The 18454-nt window shown below is 40.5% G+C and overlaps 2 protein-coding genes across 26 annotated transcripts in view; one reads left to right on the top strand and one right to left on the bottom strand.

The window, feature by feature from the left end:
* The window catches only part of LOC310738441 (uncharacterized protein), a gene marked incomplete at its 5' end in the record, with an annotated part of 500089 nt that extends 496827 nt beyond the window's left edge, over positions 1–3262 (top strand). Inside the window, one exon of the mRNA XM_083563424.1 lies at positions 1514–3262. The remainder of the gene's footprint in view (positions 1–1513) is intronic.
* The window catches only part of LOC310738044 (uncharacterized protein), a 387632-nt gene that overhangs the window by 118442 nt on the left and 250736 nt on the right, over positions 1–18454 (bottom strand). The gene's annotated exons all lie outside the window — the stretch shown is intronic.

Here is an 18454-nt window from a genome sequence, read left to right as displayed (position 1 = left end):
AGGTCTGCCTCTGGATAGTGTTCTCTTCTTGGAGGCCACTCTGTGCAGCTTGGGACGGTTTCTCATCAATGCCTTGGGTGGTTCCATGAAATTCCGGAGTAAGAACAGGAGCTTTGAGGATGGATTTGGACTGTAGTTAAACGGAACCTTTATTTTAATATCCTTTACTTTTGTCACATTTTCCCAACATTTGATCATGTGGATTTTAATTCTTAGTTGAATTTGAATGATGTTCAACAATTTAATAACAGAAACAAAACACACACTATATTTAAACATGTAATTTGTATTAACTATTACAATAAAGATAGATATATTTTTGTACTTTATTATATGTATAACATGTGCTCACATGCTGAATCTAAACCTGCCCAGAGCTTTGCAGATATTTTGCTCTCCACTGCTGCTATTTCCTGTTCTTAATGAATTATTGAGGAAGTTGTGTATTAAGTGATTGATCTGTCGTTTGGCCTTTAGTTTTTCCTTCCATTTATTTCTTTCAGATTCCAAAGTTTCCTCCAGCAGAGCAACACGTTCCTCCAGTCGATCTCTGTCTCTCATCAAATGATCTCTCTCATCCTTTGCAGTCTTCTTCTCTTCTTCACAGTAAATCAGGGAATCCTGGAGATCTCTGGTGGTTTGGAGCTGTGAGGTGATCATCTCCTCAATGTCTAGTTTGGTCTTCTTTTTTTCTTGCCTGAATTTATATTGCTCAAATTTTAAAGTTTCCTTCAGCTGAGCAACATGTTCCTCCAGTCGCTTTCGGTCTCTCATTAAATTATTTATCTCATGCTTTGCAATCTTCTTCACTCCTTTACAGTAAATCAGGGAATTCTGGAGATCCCTAGTGGTTTGGAGCTGTGAGGTGATCATCTCCTCCATGTCTAGTTTGGCCTTCTCTTTTTCTTTCTCAAATGTATTTTGTTTAGATTCCAAAGTGGCCTCCAGCTGAGCAACACGTTCCTGCAGTTGTTTTTGTTCTCTTGCCCAGCTTTCTCTCTCACTTTCTACATTTTTCTCTTGTTCCTCATGGAGTTTCAGTGAAGACAGAAGCTTAGTGATGTTCTGGAGGTGTGTGGCGTTTCTCTCATTTATCTCCTGTTTCCGGTCCTTTTGCTCAGAGGCCAAAGTAGCCTCCAGCTCTTGTACCATCTGTACCAGAATGTCTTTCTCTTCTGTCTCTGGTGTTTTCTTCTCCTTTATCAGATTAAGAAATGAATCCAACTCTGCTGCTACTTTCTCTATGTGTTTCAGTGCCTCCTTCTTTTCAGCAGCCTGTTTAAATTTCTTTTCTCTTATGCTTTGAAAAATCTCTTCCACTTACATTCTTAACTTTATGTCTCGTTACTCACAGTAACTGATCAGAGAAATGAGAAATACTGACTGTTCTGACTTATACAGACCTATATGTCCTACTGTGACGTCACATAGTGAAGCCCCGCCCTTCTTTTGCGACGTCACATCTGTGCTTTCCTGCGCATGTGCTGAATGTTGCAGAATCATAAATGACCAGTAGGTGGCAGTGTGATGTGTATTAGAGCTCACTGTCACAGCAGGTCATTAGAAGTAGTGGAGCTCTAATGACGTCATTAATAGCGAGGACAAGACACACAGCAGTTTGGGATTCTTTTATTGACTTTATTGATTAATTGATCAAAGTAAGTTCATGTGTATGGAGTAAAAACAACCTGTACATTTCTCACTTCCAGACAGTATTATGAGATGTTCATCTGCTGGAAGTTCATGTTTAATGCTGCATGTTTTATAGGATTTATGAGCTGGAAGAAATGTTTCTATATTGGTTTTGTTTTAAACGACTGGTGCATTTTTAGCTTCTTTTTCCCCTCAACTGAAAGGAGGCAGAAGTTGGAAAACATTTTAATTGTGATTATTATAAAACCTGTATGTGAGTATTTTAGGCAAAATGCTGTTTATTGTATTTATTGTAAAACTTTATGCTTCAGATGAGTTTTATAAAAAACATTTTTACTTATTAAAAGATAAAACGTCATTCTGAGTGAAACCAACGGTTTATTAAATGCATTATTCACTAAATAAACATCAATAAAACTGGATGATTTGTTTTTATTGAATGTAAAAATATTAATTTGAGGATAATTGAACTTAATGAATGGAATAGTTTTGGATTAAATGAAGACTTTACTGAACTAAACAGCACTGAATTCTCCTTTAAATCCACTAAAGTTTACTGAACTAAATACTGTTACTTATATGAAAATAAACCTGGTTTCTTGAACCCTGTTTGGTTTCAGCCCCACTTTTGGGCCTCACAGCTGAAAATGACCTTCCTGACTTTCAATGGTAAAAGTTTCTGACAACAGTGTGCTACATACACAATTTACATCTCTTTTAAAAAAACACTTTGGGCTTTACATCATCCAAAGATGCTGAAGTTCCTTAGAAAAAAATGTGTACGTCATAAAACATTTAATTTTTAAAATATATAAATACATGAATTCGGTCCTGAAACAATCCAGAATAGTGACGGGTTAAAAGTCACATGTGTAATGAGTTTATATTTCAGCTTTGAAGAAAATACAATAAAAAGGAGATTCCTATAAACATTATTCTGAGACTGTGTGTAGTCCTTTTCTCCCTCCATCTGTTTGAGGAAAAGCAGCCTGATAACCAAATGTACTGGGAATAATAAAATTCACACAATAAGCATAAGACTGGTATTTGAACATTAGAAAAACAGTAGAAGAAGAAAGTCATGAAAATAAAAGTAGCACAATGCTTCCTTCAGTGCCTCTGTGAATGATGGAGCACATCTGGACCTTCCTTTTATCCTTCCATTCTACAAACAGCACATCCTCTTCTCTCAGCCAGTGATGAGGCCTCGAGGAGCTTCTTTCAGAAGCTTGTTGGTGATGGTTTGAGGGTTTGTGGACCGAAATTTCCCACATGCTCAGATGTTCTTTTTTAGGAGATCTCTAAACAGTGCTGGACTTGTGTAGAAGTCGTCAACGAACAGTTTGTAGCCCGTTCCCAACATCTTCTCATCAACAAGTGCCATGACAGATGGGCTACAGACTGGCTGGGGTGTAAAATCCTGATTCCACCTCTCTTCAGGTGTGTTGGGGGATACAACCAGTGAAGACTGGGATTTTCTGTCTCTCACTCTTACTGGTAGAGCTGAAACAGGTGCTGAGTTTGGAGACTGCTTGAACCTCTTTTCTGGTTGATGGCTGGTGTGTGGAACCCACTTCTCCTCAGAAGATTCAACTAAATGTCTGTTGGAGCTGCTATCATGGGCCCTCAACTGCTCAGTTGTATGAATGAGATAATTATAACATAACATAGGAAATTGTTCATTTAGTTATAATTTTTCCTATAAAACTTCATTATAATGAACGTAATATCTAATAATGTGTTAGTTATAACAATAATAATAATAATAATAATAATAAATCTGATAGTAATGTTAGCAACAGTGTTCGTTCAATTGAGTCTGAATCAAAAGATTCACTGGTAAATGACTCGATTCCACAGTTGTAGAAAAATCTGTAACATGAAACATTCTGTCTCCTTAAAAATATTTCTTTCAGCAGTCTCACTCAAGAAAAGAAACTTTTGTTCTGTTTGTGCAAAACCAGCAGCTGGTCAGAAAGTTCCTACTCTGTTCCTGGGTTAGTTTGAGGGGTTCACCTCAGTCAGCTTCGTCTCTGTGGTTTCGCTCGTCATCTTACATCATCGTCTCATTGTAATGAACGGTGTTCCAGCATGAAAAACCCCTGACCTGCATATATACAGACGATAATCAATTCCCAAACATCTCAACATTCACTGTTTCTAGTTCAATAACAGAACAAATAGCATTCGTACAGTTCAGAGTCTGATTTGAGATTTGATCAAGTTTATATTGGATTCTAACATGTTTGAGTTCTTGCATGTAGATAATACTTTTAATACATTTAATACTAACTTCATGCAGGTTCTCACCATAAAGACTGGATTTTATTTTATTAAATCTGTACTCGTTATTTCTACATTATTTATTACATTCATTTTAATCAGCTTCATTTAACTTCTGTTTCATTTATTTATATCACAAAAATGCAGCTTAAAAATTATACATGTAAAACAGTAAACAGTTTAAGTTTAAGACAGTTTAATATTAATTAGAAAAATATGTTGCTTTGTAAAAGATCAACATCACATATAACTAGACAACAAAACCCCATTAATAATATTTGTACAGAATTAAGTAAAAAGAAAGTCGTGACAGGGCCACTAGAGGGCAGTGTGAGATTTCATATATGTGTAAATCTGCATATAATAAAAATAAAGATTATTATTATAAAATCATAAATATGTTTAAATGTAGACCTTTAGGTACTGAAGCACCTCAGTGCAATAAAGTATTACATTCTAAAGTCCAGCAAACACGACATGGGAGTCAATTCCTTGTAGCATTTTCTTGAACTTGGTTTGCAGGAGAAAATCTGGTTTTGTTGAAATAACAGGTTAACAGATGATAACTGGATAAATAACTAATGAATAAATGCTTCATCCAGCTCATTAACATGCAAACTGATGATGAGTTCTATCACCTGCTGTATGAACCTGAACAGAATGCACATTGTATTTCTAGTTGGAGATGCTGAGATTCTCTTTTTATTGAAATCTTTTTATTAAAACAGCAGGATGAGTTACTAAAGCTGAGCTTTTTCTCTCATTAAGACGTGAATTCTGTAGAACTGCTACTGCAATTTTTACATGAGATGCAATAAAATCTTCCACCTACAGAACCTACAGAAACCCAGCGTGACTTCCTGTAACTCAGCGTAACTTCCACGGAGGAGTCTTCCCCGTGTGGGTGGAGGAGGAACTGCTACAGTTTAGAGCCTGATTTAAGGTCAGAGCAAGTTGAGGTGTAACATGTCAATGGTACATTTAATAAATTTAGTACCACCTTCATGCAGGTTCTCAGCATAAATAGTGAATGAACCACATCTGACTCGAAAAGACCGATGTCCAAATACTTTTGACTCCACAGTGTGTATCAGCTGAAAAGCAGCAGCTTCAGATCAGTCGCTTTTCCACACTGAGGTTAAGGCCACATCTTGAAAATACACGGTTAAGCAGCCGCACTTTGTGTTGCGTGTCTAATCGTACACGTACGGTACGGGTGCTGGGAGCGGTCAAAATACATGTTAAGACGCTTCAGAACGGCGTTTCCGTTAAGAAACAGAAAAATCAGTGCATTTTATTCACCATATTCAAACATTTAAAAATCTTTTTTAGGTTTGCTCAATCTTTCAAATCATTTTTATTTAGAGTCTCCCTGTTTATTATATTCTTATTTTAAATTTTAATTCATTTTACTGTGGAGTTTTGGAGAAAAGTAAAGGCAAAATCACTCTAAGCATCAGTGCATCTTCAATCATGTCACATATTCAAACATTTACTGGACTTTGGTTTGACAAGTAGTTCTGGAAATCTAACCAGATTTTTTTATGAAATCAACACAACTGCAAAATTCAAACTCTTAGCATTTATTTTTTAAACAGATACACTGCATCCAAAAACACAGACATGAAGAAACCTCTTACAAAGCTATAAAAACACTCGACAAGAAAAACCTTCACATATACACAGCTCACACAAACAGGGGCAAACTTCTGTATGAACAGACCCACATCCTCCAGCCAAAATAGTACAAATAACTCTCCTTGTCATCAGATATATTCATTGCAAAAACAAGTGTACATGAATAATTCACAATAAAGTTTCTTTCGGCTTCTCCCGTTAGGGGTTGCCACAGCGGATCCTCCGCACGTTTGATTTGGCATATGTTTTACGCTGGATGCCCTTCCTAACGCAACCCTCCCCAATTTATCCGGGCTTGGGACCGGCACTGAGAGTGGCTGGGGATGGTTCCCTGACCAGGAATCGAACCCGGGTCGCAGCGGTGAGAGCGCTGCATCTTAACCACTAGACCACATGAATAATTCACAATAAGCCGTGTTAAACTTTACATTCAACTGTTCAAAAACTGTCTTCAATTCCCAATCATAGTAAAAATTCATGGAAAGAGGAAGCAGTACAAGCGAACAAGAAAAGTCAGTTTGAACAGATTTCAAGAATCCCAATTTCCCACTTAAAACAATGAGATCTAAAAACAACAATGCTCTTACACTTTAAACCAGTACAACCATTAAACAAAATGCAAAATGGAAAAAAGGATTTGTGTGTTTTCTGTCTTATCGCAGCAACTTGGTATTCAAAGAGTCTGATCCAACTCCAATAAACAGCTGCTGTATCACTTCAAAAGGGAATTTTAGTTCCTTTGTGTAGTGAAGATGTAATGCATACACCAGGCCCATCAGGTTCAGAAAAGCATTAGGAATGTCAGTCAGGTGACGCATTACCACTTCTTCCTCAATCACCAGGGCAACGTCATTGTAGAATGCTGGGAGAGGTTCCATCACATTTTCCACCACCACAAGAATTCCAATCACCACACCCTGGATCACATCCTCTTAACGGTCACTGGGCTTTATAGAATGTAAACAAAACAAGGTATTATTACTTAAAAGCAATTACACAAATATAGTCCCAGTCCCCTGCAAATTGAGAGATCTAATGTTTCATTTTCCCTGGTTTTGCCTTCCATGTTTTAGCTTACCTTGAATATCTTCATGAATTTTGAAGGAGTCTCTCGCATGTACCATGGCAGATGCAGCAATACTGCTGTCCTCATCTTTTGCTTTGTTGTCTGTAAAATATAATAGTTAAAGTACCAGCTTTATTCTTTCAATCCTTTGTTTTTCTTTATCATTTCTCCCCCTCCCTCATTCTTTGATGCTTTTGAAAAAATGTAAACTTTTTTTAAATTTGCATATTTACACTTGTATACTTTTATTGTAAATAAATTGACAATGATGTGTGCAACAACATTTGCTTGTAAATTTTTTTTTTTAGACAAAATAAGATTTCATAGTGGATGTAACACGCTCATGCCACTTAATTCAGGGGTGTCTAATCCTGCTGGATAGGTTACCAAAGATATTATCATTTACTCATCAACATGCCACTCCAAACATTCATTCAATAAAATGAAAATGAATAGTGGCTAGGCTGTTCAGCTCTAAAAAGCAAAGAATTCTGTTAAAGTAGTGGATCACTCATGTTACCATTTTTTACCATTTTTTTAAAGATAACTTTGTGTAATAAACCGATCATATCAGTTTTTATGTTACCATGACATAATACATCAAACCTCAGTTGTTCTTGTGTCACAACATTTGATCAAAAGAACCAATGAGGTTTGATATTAATCTAGTAGCGAATACAAACTTTATTCTAAACAAAGACTGAACTTTTTATGTTTTCATCATACAAAGAGGATGTATGTTTACAATGTTTACTAAATGTGCATACACAATCTTTATAGATGCATGGGAGTGGACAGTGACTTGCCTGATGGCAGTGTCTCAGCTTGTAATGTGTGATTAGGGCACGCTGGTTGGATGAGGAAAATCTACAAATCTTGCAACACCACCTCATTGATATGGAGTTGTGCTTCCACTCTACTTGCACTGTACTGATCCTACAAATAAAAAAAACAATAAACTCCATCAAAGTACACATACACGTTAAACACAGAAATATTCACTGAACATCTTACTTACCAAATACAATGAGGATAAAAGTATAAACTTCTATGACTGGGTGATACATTGAATATTATAGTGATGATATTGCTGGCATTATGAAATTAAGCGACGCTGTAAATAAAGCTTTTATTAGCTGAAAATGTTTCTACAGTTCATGATTCTTCAGGGCTTCATAGATAACACAAATGACAAAAGTTTAATGATGTGATTATTAAACTACAAAAAGTTGTGATGTTACATTAATGCAAGATCAACACGCAAGTTAGCTATACAGAAGACACCATTTGCACGTGCTCAGATGTATGTCTGTTTCTTAAACGACTGTTTCAGTCGTTAATTTTTAAATACATTTTTTTACAAATTATTGACTGAGTGTTTAAGAAACATAAGTCAATCAAGCATTTTGATCAATCAAGCACGAATCATCACGTCCAGAGTCATCACTGTTACACAATCAGTCATTTTCCGCGAACCGGTTCTTTCGGACAGTTCGTTTTAATGAACCGATTAAAAAAAACGGTTCACCAGTTCTTTTACATCCTCAAGTAATGAAGTTGTTTCTATCGTCCCATGAAAATACAATTAAAGACATTTAAATAAACAAATGTGTAATCATAGTGTTCTGATGGGCAAACATATTTTTTTCTTATAGTCTTATGAATTAAACTAGTCTCCATTACCTTTTTACAGAGACGAGGATTAAGCTCATAAAGCTTAAATTAGAACATGCTCAACACAACAGGTCTCACTTCAGTGAACTGTATTCAGTATTAATGAAGGTCGCAACATGTGATTGACTACGGTGAGCGCTAACGAAACAAGTCTTAATTAACATTAAAGAAAATATACTTACTCTTTACATTATTTGCAGTGAATAAAGTTCATCTGTAATCGCGAGCTCCTTCATCTTTTCTGGCATGATCAGCAACTTCAAGTGCAGAAAATGGCGGATGGTGCACCTGTCTCAACTTTGTTAAAATAGTACGGTTTAATGACGTAGAGTTTCTGGCACATGCACATTACAGAGAAAATTGATAGAACCTATGTTTTATTGTTATATGAACTTGTTATTTAAAGTTTTCCATTTCCCATCAAGTCGAGGTTGTTAGAACTCATCCAGTTGTGTAGTGAAGAACTGCAAGTTGACAGGACATGATTTTACTTGTTCACCTGACTAAAACTCTTAAACATTTTTACAGTGTATTACTTTCCTCTGACCTCTGGTATAACTGTTATTAATTTACTCTGATCTCTGGTATAACTGCTATTAATTTACTCTGACCTCTGGTATAACTGCTATTATTAATTTACTCTGGCCTCTGGTATAACTGTTATTAATAATTTACTCTGACCTCTGGTATAACTGCTATTATTAATTTACTCTGACCTCTGGTATAACTGTTATTAATAATTTACTCTGATATCTGGTATACCCCTGGTGGTCTAGTGGTTCAGATGCAGCGCTCATACCGCTGCGACCCAGGTTCGATCCCCGGTCAGGGAACCAACCCCAGCCACTTTCAGTGCCGGTCCCAAGCCCGGATAAATTGGGAAGGGTTGCGTTAGGAAGGGCATCCAGCGTAAAACATGCGCCAAATCAAAAACGTGCGGAGGATCCGCTGTGGCGACCCCTAACGGAAGACGCCGAAAGAAATTTGACCCTGATATCTGGTATACCTGCTATTTACTCTGACCTCTGGTACAACTGTTATTAATTTACTCTGACCTCTGGTATAACTGTTATTAATTTACACTGATCTCTGGTATAACTGTTATTAATTTACACTGAGCTCTGGTATAACTGCTATTATTAATTTACTCTGATCTCTGGTATAACTGCTATTAATTCATTCTGATCTCTGCTATAACTGCTATTAATTTACTCTGACCTCTGGTATAACTGTTATTAATTTAATCTGGTCTCTGGTATAACTGCTTTTAATTTACTCTGACCTCTGCTATAACTGCTATTAATTTACTCTGACCTCTGGTATAACAGCTATTATTAATTTACTCTGATCTCTGGTATAACAGCTATTATTCATTTACTCTGATCTCTGGTATAACTGTTATTAATTAACTCTGACCTCTGGTATAACTGTTATTATTAATTTACTCTGATCTCTGGTATAACTGCTATTAATAATTTACTCTGACCTCTGGTATAACTGCTATTAATTTACTCTGACCTCTGGTATAACTGCTATTTATTTACTCTGATCTCTGGTATAACTGCTATTATTAATTTACACTGATCTCTGGTATAACTGTTATTAATTTACACTGATCTCTGGTATAACTGCTATTATTAATTTACTCTGATCTCTGGTATAACTGCTATTAATTTACACTGATCTCTGGTATAACTGCTATTATTAATTTACTCTGATCTCTGGTATAACTGCTATTATTAATTTACACTGATCTCTGGTATAACTGCTATTAATTTACACTGATCTCTGGTATAACTGCTATTATTAATTTACTCTGATCTCTGCTATAACTGTTATTAATTTACTCTGACTTCTGGTATAACTGCTATTAATTTACACTGACCTCTGGTATAACTGTTATTCATTTACTCTGACCTCTGGTATAACAGCTATTATTAATTTACTCTGATCTCTGGTATAACTGCTATTAATTTACTCTGACCTCTGGTATAACTGCTATTATTAATTTACTCTGACCTCTGGTATAACTGCTATTATTAATTTACTCTGACCTCTGGTATAACTGCTATTATTAATTTACTCTGACCTCTGGTATAACTGCTATTAATTTACTCTGAGCTCTGGTATAACTGCTGATAATTTACTCTGATCTCTGTTATAACTGCTATTATTAATTTACTCTGACCTCTGGTATAACTGCTATTATTAATTTACTCTGACCTCTGGTATAACTGCTATTAATTTACTCTGACCTCTGGTATAACTGCTATTAATTTACTCTGAGCTCTGGTATAACTGCTGATAATTTACTCTGACCTCTGGTATAACTGCTATTTGCTCTGATCTCTGGTATAACTGTTATTAATTTACTTTGATCTCTGGTATAACTGCTATTATTAATTTACTCTGACCTCTGGTATAACTGTTATTAATTTACTCTGACCTCTGGTATAACTGCTATTATTAATTTACTCTGTTCTCTGGTATAACTGGTATTAATTTACTCTGACCTCTGGTACAACTGTTATTAATTTACTCTGACCTCTGGTATAACTGCTATTTACTCTGACCTCTGGTATAACTGCTATTTACTCTGAACTGTTATTATTAATTTAATCTGATCTCTGGTATAACTGCTATTAATTTACTCTGACCCCTGGTATAACTGCTATTTGCTCTGACCTCTGGTATAACTGTTATTAATTTATTTTGACCTCTGGTATAACTGTTATTAATTTATTCTGACCTTTGGTATAACTGCTATTAATAATTTACTCTGACCTCTCGTATAACTGCTATTAATTTACTCTGACCTCTGGTATAACTGTTATTGATTTACTCTGCTAATAATTTACTCTGGTCTCTGGTATAACTGCTATTAATTTAATTTGATCACTGGTATAACTGCTATTAATTTACTCTGACCTCTTGTATAACTGCTATTAATAATTTACTCTGATCTCTGGTATAACTGCTATTAATTTACTCTGACCTCTGGTATAACTGTTATTAATTTACTCTGACCTCTGGTATAACTGCTATTAATAATTTTCTCTCAACTCTGGTATAAGTGTTATTAATTTTCTCTGATCTCTGGTATAACTGCTATTAATAATTTTCTCTGACCTCTGGTATAACTGCTATTAATAATTTTCTCTGATCTCTGGTATAACTGCTATTAATTTACAATGGGCTCTGGTATAACTGCTATTACTTTACTCTGACCCATGGTATAACTGATATATCAATAATTATTGTTTATTATTATGATTATTATTATTATTATTAGCAGAAGCTGAAGTATGGGATTACACAAGGGAAAGTCAAAAGCGGAGTCACACAGTATAATGGGGATTCTGGGGCTGGTTCTTCCTACAGTCTATCAACATGATCCGTGAGTCAGACATGTCTTGTGTCACTGTGGTGAAATCATGTCATTTACATTCGGTTTGACAGCAACTTCATTCAGTTTCTATTTATGGGCTCTGGTGCGATACTGTACCTCCTTTGCAAGAAGTTTTGGTTTGGAGCATAGGTCCTGCTTTATTTGCTTAAAGGATCAATTCCTCCAAGCCTTATTGCTTCTCTTTTCTCATGGGATTTCAGCAGAATACACATCTGCCACATTCAGAAAAGAATAAATGTGAGTGCAGGCAGAGAGCAGAGCTGTATATAAGTGTACAGAGATCTGATACTTCAGTAGAAACTTAACTGTAATGGACGGTGAAGATGGAGAGTCATGATTTCAGCAGGTTCAGCATGGTTTGTAGGTGTGCTGGTGCTATACAAATATAAAAAACTATAGAAACGTGGCCTTTTATTCTCATCTAATCTAAGTGTGTGTTGCGTTCTAATCTATTGGTGTGAGAGTGTGCATGGAAAGAGAAAGAAAAGAGGAGAAAGAAGGAGAACCACGTGATGCTCGTCAAAATTTTCATTGCTTGTGCTACATAAATATCACTGCGAAACGATTCAAAAGCGGGACCTCCAGAGCGCCTGCAAACTGCGCTGCCAAAGACATTGCCAAAATGCCTTAGTGTAAGAGAATGTCCTGGTTCTACCACCTGGTAGGGGAAAGTGTATTGGATCTCTGGAGCATGAAAAAAAAAGTTTAAGGACCCATGCTCTGGAGCTCAGCAGAGCCTCTGTGCTCTTTTGGTCTTAAGATGTTGCATGGTGAGCCTCTGGTTCTTCTGTTTTTCAGGGGGATTTCATCTAAGGAACATTATACAAATTTCAGGGACTCTGAAGCTCAGACAAGCCGTGGCACATTGTTCGGCACGTGCGACGTCGGATGGTGATGTCCTGGATCTGCTGCACTACAGCCACAGCACGAGCCGGTAAGTGCATAATACCGTAAGGTTTTATCACAGTATTCAATTCTGTGAAAAAATGTTTTTATATGGTGTACGACACAGAAATAAGAATTAAAATGACATTTATCTTCCTGAATCGCACTGGATGGTTGTGTGGAAGATGAGCGAACATGTTGGACGTGTTCCGGTGTTTGGCTGCTACTTTCCCTCCACATGTTTCACACAAAGGGAAATCGTCTTCCACCAGCAGTCCCTCAGCATTTTCCGCTACCCAAAATATTTCCAAACCTTTGACTTTACCCTTTTAGAAGGGGCATAAATTATCGTCAGTGTTCCACCTCACGCCATGCTTCTCCTCCACGTGGAGACTGTTTACATCAGAGTGCGCATGTCTCTTTTACACAGCATACACGCAGTGTACTAGCATGAAAAAGCAGCTAAGACACGTTCTAAACTTCTACATTTGGATCCACAATTATTCACCCTGTTTTGAAATGTCTGCGATAAAAATACTGTGCATATTCATTACCGCGATTTACTGCATTACCGAATACCGGCACATGTCTTATACTAATCTATCGATATATCATCATCATCATCATCATCTTCTTCTCCCGCTTATCCGCGGCCGGGTCGCGGGGCAGCAGTCTAAGCATAGATGCCCAGACTTCACTCTCCCTAGACACTTCTTCCAGCTCTTCCGGGGGGACACCGAGGCGTTCCCAGGCCAGCCGGGAGACATAGTCTTCCCGGGAAGGCGTCCAGGAGGCATCCGGAACAGATGCCCGAACCACCTCAGCTGACCCCTCTCGATGTGGAGGAGCAGCGGCTCTACTCTGAGCTCCTCCCGAGTGACCGAGCTTCTCACCCTATCTCTAAGGGATCGCCCAGCCACCCTGCGGAGAAAGCTCAATTCGGCCACCTGTATCCGGGATCTTGTCCTTTTGGTCATGACCCCGAGCTCATGACCATAGGTGAGAGTAGGAACGTAGATTGACCGGTAAATCGAGAGTTTCGCCTTGCGGCTCAGCTCTTTCTTCACCACGGCAGACCGGTACATCGACCGCATTACTGCAGAAGCTGCACCGATTTGTCTGTTAATCTCCCGTTCCGCCCTTCCCTCACTCGTGAACAAAACCCCAAGATACTTAAACTCCACTTGCGGCAGGAACTCTCCACCAACCTGAAGTGGGCAAGCCACCCCTTTCCGACTGAGGACCATGGCCTCGGATTTGGAGGTACTGATTCTCATCCCAGCCGCTTCACACTCGGCTGCAAACCGTTCAGGTGCATGCTGAAGGTCCTGGTCTGATAAAGCCAACACGACATCATCATCTGCAAAGAGCAGAGACGAAATCGTGTTGTCACCAAACCGGACACCCTCCGGAGTCCAACATGCAACGGGAACAAGTCTGACTTACTGCCGGCAATGCGAACCAAGCTCCTGCTTCGGTCGTAAAAGGCCACGGACCCCATACTCCCGGAGCACCCTCCACAGGCCGCCGCAAGGGACACAGTCGAATGCCTTTTCCAAATCCACAAAACACATGTGGACTGGTTGGGCAAACTCCCATGAACCCTCCAGCACCCTTTAGAGGGTATAGAGCTGGTCCAGTGTTCCACGGCCTGGACGAAAAACACACTGTTCCTCCTGAATCCGAGGTTCTACTATCAGCCGTATTCTCCTCTCCAGTACCCTGGCATAGACTTTCCCAGGTAGGCTGAGAAGTGTGATCCCCTTATAGTTGGAACACACCCTCCGGTCCCCCTTCTTAAAAAGAGGGACCACCACCCCGATCTGCCATTCCAGAGGCACTGTCCCCGACCGCCACGCAATGCTGCATAGGCGTGTCAGCCAAGACAGCCTCACAACATCCAGAGACTTGAGGTACTCAGGGTGGATCTCATCCACCCCTGGTGCCTTGCCACCGAGGAGTTTCTTTACTACCTCGGTGACTTCAGCTTGGGTGATGGACGAGTCCACCTCTGAGCCCTCAGCCTCTGCTTCCTCAATGGAAGACTTGACGGCGGGATTGAGGAGATCCTCGAAGTATTCCTTCCACCGTCCAACGACATCCCCAGTTGAGGTCAACAGCTCCCCACCTCCACTGTAAACAGCATTGGTAGGGCACTGCTTCCCTCTCCTGTGGTGCCGGACGGTTTGCCAGAATCCCTTCGAGGCCAGCCGATAGTCCTTCTCCATGGCCTCACCGAACTCCTCCAAGGCACGAGTTTTTGACTCCACAACCACCCGGGCTGCAGTTCGCTTGGCCTGCCGGTACCCGTCAGCTGCTTCAGGAGTCCCACAAGCAAACCAGGCCCAATAGTACTCCTTCTTCAGCTTGACGGCATCCCTTACTACCGGTTGCCACCACGTCACTGTCGCTGCACACGTGGGCATTGAAGTCTCCCAGTAGAACGACGGAGTCCCAAGTCGGAGAACTGTCCAGCACCCCTCCCAGAGACCCCAAGAAGGCCGTTTACTCTACACTGACGTTTGGCCCGTAGGCACACACGACAGTGAGAGACCTATCCCCGACATGCAGGCGCAGGGAAACGATCGATATATATCCCTGTGAAACACCCTTTCAAAAAGTTTTGGTTCAAGCATAGGTTCTGATATCGGTAGGTGAAAGATCATGCTTTACGATCCTTATGGTGCCATTTTCTTCTGTTATTCCAGTGGATTCTCATCCTTCACATTCAGAAAAAAAAAGAATAAATGTGAGAGCAGGCAGAGAGCAGAGCTGTATATAAGTGTACAGAGATTTGATACTTCAGTAGAAACTTAACTCTAATGGACTGTGAAGATGGAGAGTCATGATTTCAGCAGGACTCTATGCCACCACTAGCACAAAGAATAATACATTGGTTAGAATGAAAGTTAAGGAAGCAGAAACATCATGTCAAACCAAATGAAATTTACCTAGCGGTTCTGATTTCACCACAGTGACACAAGACATGTCTCTGGACCCTGAACCATGAGCACTGACTCCCCATAGAACTATAATCTGACGTGGCTTAGTGCAAACAAACGCCCTGGTTCTGTCACCTTGTAAAGGATTTGGCCTTCATCTCTGCAGCCTGATAAAACATTACAAAGACTCATCCTCTGGAGCTCAGAGCAGCCACGGTGTTCATTTAGGTGCATGGGATCCCCTCCCACAATATCCAACATCCCATGCCCAGAAGAGAGCACCGTGGCTGCTATGAGCTCCAGGGGAATCTCCATAGGAGTTTGAAATTTCCCAACAAGGCAACAGAACCAGAGGGGGGAGGGTGCAGGGAAAGAAAAAGAAAAGCCCATGAATCAGCTTCCTTTCTCTGGCTCAAACCTCCAGACGCACATAGGCGTTTCGAGTGCTTGGCCCCCTTCGATCGCTACCGTCCCCCAATATCCCGACGACACATCAATCAAGAAACTAAAAAGTTGAACCTCCAGAACGCCTGCAAAAAGCCATCAGACGGACTGGAACGATGCAAGCCAACGCCCTGGTTCTGCCACGCCGTCACGGATTTGGACTTTGTCTCTCACGCCAGACACTTTGTCATATATCAAAGCAAACAGCCCTTTGGGGTGAATTGCATCATGGGAGATGGCATTACCCTTCTTGTGCAGAAGGGCATTATGGGTATCAAAATGGGCGTGGTCATCAAAATACATGAAGGGGGACAAGTGACATATCGACGGACTCAGCGTAGCATAGGGAGTTGGACTGTGGGTAATATAATGACATCACGTGACGTCACGTCAAGCCACGCCCCCACCATTAGTCCAAATAAGCACGAAAAAAAACATGCTCAGAAATGGGCGTGTGATATGTCTAAGTACTCGGCACAATGGGGGGAGTTGAACCGCGGCTGAATCGAAGACGTCACGTGACGTCACAGGCCACGCCCACCGAGCAAACCTGTTAGCTTACCGTGTCCCTAAACTCGTTTGGACCCGGACGTGTGACACATCAAACCGCTCGGCACGGTCTGGGTAATATCCGGTGGAGTGCCATATCTACGCCGCGTGACGTCACAAGACGTCCTGTGTATGTGTACCAGTGTACACATACACACTGGGCAGGGACTGGTCAGTCTGGCGTGATTGGACACTCGTTCCCAAATCGTTTCGCGTAGCTCAAGTTCCTGAAAGGGAACATCTCTAGGTTACATATGTAACCCTAGTTCCCTAAGGGAACGAGACGCTGCGTCTCTTTGCCACGCCTCCAGCGTCCCTGCAGCGCTTCCTTCTCCCTTACAGAAGCTGCCGCTGGCTTCTCTCATATGCGCTTTATACTCCTGGACGTGACGTCAACTCATCGGTGATGGCCAGCGTCAAATTTTTGACTGATTACACATGTTATTCAGAGCATGAACACTCAAGCGTTCCCAAAGTGTTTCGACGCAGCGTCTCGTGCCCTCAGGGAACTAGGGTTACATACGTAACCTAGAGACTTTTCACTGCATGACGTACTCTGTATGTATGAGTATGTGCCACCACGTCACTGTCGCTGCACACGTGGGCATTGAAGTCTCCCAGTAGAACGACGGAGTCCCAAGTCGGAGAACTGTCCAGCACCCCTCCCAGAGACCCCAAGAAGGCCGTTTACTCTACACTGACGTTTGGCCCGTAGGCACACACGACAGTGAGAGACCTATCCCCGACATGCAGGCGCAGGGAAACGATCGATATATATCCCTGTGAAACACCCTTTCAAAAAGTTTTGGTTCAAGCATAGGTTCTGATATCGGTAGGTGAAAGATCATGCTTTACGATCCTTATGGTGCCATTTTCTTCTGTTATTCCAGTGGATTCTCATCCTTCACATTCAGAAAAAAAAAGAATAAATGTGAGAGCAGGCAGAGAGCAGAGCTGTATATAAGTGTACAGAGATTTGATACTTCAGTAGAAACTTAACTCTAATGGACTGTGAAGATGGAGAGTCATGATTTCAGCAGGACTCTATGCCACCACTAGCACAAAGAATAATACATTGGTTAGAATGAAAGTTAAGGAAGCAGAAACATCATGTCAAACCAAATGAAATTTACCTAGCGGTTCTGATTTCACCACAGTGACACAAGACATGTCTCTGGACCCTGAACCATGAGCACTGACTCCCCATAGAACTATAATCTGACGTGGCTTAGTGCAAACAAACGCCCTGGTTCTGTCACCTTGTAAAGGATTTGGCCTTCATCTCTGCAGCCTGATAAAACATTACAAAGACTCATCCTCTGGAGCTCAGAGCAGCCACGGTGTTCATTTAGGTGCATGGGATCCCCTCCCACAATATCCAACATCCCATGCCCAGAAGAGAGCACCGTGGCTGCTATGAGCTCCAGGGGAATCTCCATAGGAGTTTGAAATTTCCCAACAAGGCAACAGAACCAGAGGGGGGAGGGTGCAGGGAAAGAAAAAGAAAAGCCCATGAATCAGCTTCCTTTCTCTGGCTCAAACCTCCAGACGCACATAGGCGTTTCGAGTGCTTGGCCCCCTTCGATCGCTACCGTCCCCCAATATCCCGACGACACATCAATCAAGAAACTAAAAAGTTGAACCTCCAGAACGCCTGCAAAAAGCCATCAGACGGACTGGAACGATGCAAGCCAACGCCCTGGTTCTGCCACGCCGTCACGGATTTGGACTTTGTCTCTCACGCCAGACACTTTGTCATATATCAAAGCAAACAGCCCTTTGGGGTGAATTGCATCATGGGAGATGGCATTACCCTTCTTGTGCAGAAGGGCATTATGGGTATCAAAATGGGCGCGGTCATCAAAATACATGAAGGGGGACAAGTGACATATCGACGGACTCAGCGTAGCA

This window comes from Silurus aristotelis, assembly GCF_946808225.1.
Source record: "Silurus aristotelis genome assembly, chromosome: 15".
NCBI classification, from domain to species: domain Eukaryota; kingdom Metazoa; phylum Chordata; class Actinopteri; order Siluriformes; family Siluridae; genus Silurus; species Silurus aristotelis.
This window is presented reverse-complemented; position numbering and strand designations above follow the sequence as displayed.